Source organism: Chiloscyllium punctatum, chromosome 28, assembly GCF_047496795.1.
Source record: "Chiloscyllium punctatum isolate Juve2018m chromosome 28, sChiPun1.3, whole genome shotgun sequence".
NCBI classification, from domain to species: Eukaryota; Metazoa; Chordata; class Chondrichthyes; order Orectolobiformes; family Hemiscylliidae; genus Chiloscyllium; species Chiloscyllium punctatum.
The window spans coordinates 70465550-70467611 of NC_092766.1; the positions used below are offsets into that span (position 1 = coordinate 70465550).

Genomic DNA, 2062 nt, shown 5'->3' on the forward strand with positions numbered 1-2062 from the left:
GCATAAGGTTCACCAAGGAGGAAGAAACCGACAACAAACTCGCATTCCTGAACGTCACAGTAGAAAGAAAGGACAACGGAGAACTACAAACCTGCGTATACAGAAAACCGACAAACTGTGACCAAATACTTAACTACACCAGCAACCATCCGAACACACACAAACAAAGCTGTATTAGAACACTATTCCAACGAGCCACCACACACTGCAGCACAGACGAACTTCGGAAAACAGAGGAGAACCACCTATACAACGTATTCGAGACGAACAGTTCCTCAAAAAATACAGTGCGCAGATTCCTCAAGAACAAACCACGACTAGCAGACCAAACACAGCCAGAAACCCTAACCACCTTACCATACATCAAAGAAGTTTCAGAAATGACAGCCAGACTACTAAGACCCCTCGGAATCCCAGTAGCACACAAACCCACCAACACTCGCAAACAAAAACTTACAAACCTAAAAGACCCAGTACAACCCATGGGTAAAACCAATGTCATACACAAAATTGCATGCAAGAACTGTCACAAACACGACGTCAGACAACAGGAAGAAAGTTAGCCACCAGGATATACGAACACCAGCTAGCCACAAAAAGACACGACCTTCTCTCCCTCGTAGCCCTACACATGGACTAAAAATACCACCATTTCGACTGGGACAACACATCTATCCTGGGACAGGCTAAGCAAAGACACGCCAGAGAATTCCTAGAGGCCTAACACTCCAACCACAATGCCATAAACAAACACATAGATCTAGATGCCATCTATCAAGCCCTCAGAAAATGAACAGGTAATGACATCACCACAAACCCCAGGAACCCCATCGAGGAGAAAGATAAAAATAGAAAGCAGGGGACAACAGCTTCACTTCACTTGGAGGTCACTACTGCTGATGATGTTACCTTGCCAAGTAATGAAACGTCTGGATATCAAACGTACAGCTCAGCGAGCAAACCTACACCCTACATTTTAAATCATTTTTCATGTTTATGTTGCATGAATCTGCGGTTATTGATCCACAGTTTAGTTTCACTCCCTATAGGTAACATGCTGATTTCTCCAGTTGTTCATAGTTCAATGTGATGCATCCAGTGTGTGCACAACGAGAGGGAGTTTGCTTCCCACATCTTGTGTTTATCTGTGCCTGATGTCCAGCATTCATCAACGGCGAGAGTAAGGGGCGAGTGCGAGACCAATGTGCAAGTCTCTCTGTGCCCATGCACGGAACCACATCGGCAATTCTCCACTGCACATTTACAGCCAGTTCTCAGTGCCCCGAAACCCACGCCCTGCCCCTTTGAAATATCTCCATTATTTTGTGCTGTCTCACTGTGCTCTTCTCACCAGGATGAATTACTTCTACTCAACCTCCTCCAGATTTCATCTGACAAAACATTCATGAAGAATCCCTTTGCATAAACATGCACTTCGCAGCTCTCGGTATTTGATTTTCCTGGATGTCTTTCATACGAAAAGAACGTTCACAGCAACTTGACTTGAAAAAGAAAATCGAGTTTTTATTCATTATGCCAACGCAACCAACATTACAATGCAGTTTAGTCAACAGGCTCAAACTATTCTTTGAGATTTTGTCATAGCGTCAATGCATATAAACTGAACATCGGAGTTTCGGTTTCAGTAGGACAGCTGTGATCAACTGGAAGCAACACAATTGAATGCCGTTGATAACAGCGACGAGAGTGGGATTCAAACCCACGCATGCAGAGCACAATGGATTGGCAGTCCATCGCCTTAACCTCTCGGCCACCTCGTCATAGCATCAAGGCAAGCTATGAACTTATGAACAATTGAATTGCATAAATTAGGCTGAGCAGCAGATATTTCTCGCTGGTGTTGGTGAAATGATAAATAACACAGTACGGTTCAAATACGATGGTCTGGCCCCTGAGTTGTGGGGCAAGTGCACTCCCACTGTCACATTATGCACACAGTGATCTGAACAAATTTGAGGAAATGAATATGTAACAAGGTCTGTTGAATTCTGTGAAGATTTGAAGTCAACGGAATGAAGAACCCGAGACAGCAGGAGGTTTT

The 2062-nt window shown here is 44.1% G+C and overlaps 1 non-coding gene across 1 annotated transcript; it reads right to left on the reverse strand.

Moving 5' to 3' along the window:
* Positions 1–1699: 1699 nt before the first annotated feature.
* On the reverse strand, positions 1700–1781 carry trnag-gcc (transfer RNA glycine (anticodon GCC)). The gene has a single exon. It is a non-coding gene; the product is annotated as a tRNA-Gly (tRNA).
* Between the last annotated feature and the right edge of the window lie 281 nt (positions 1782–2062).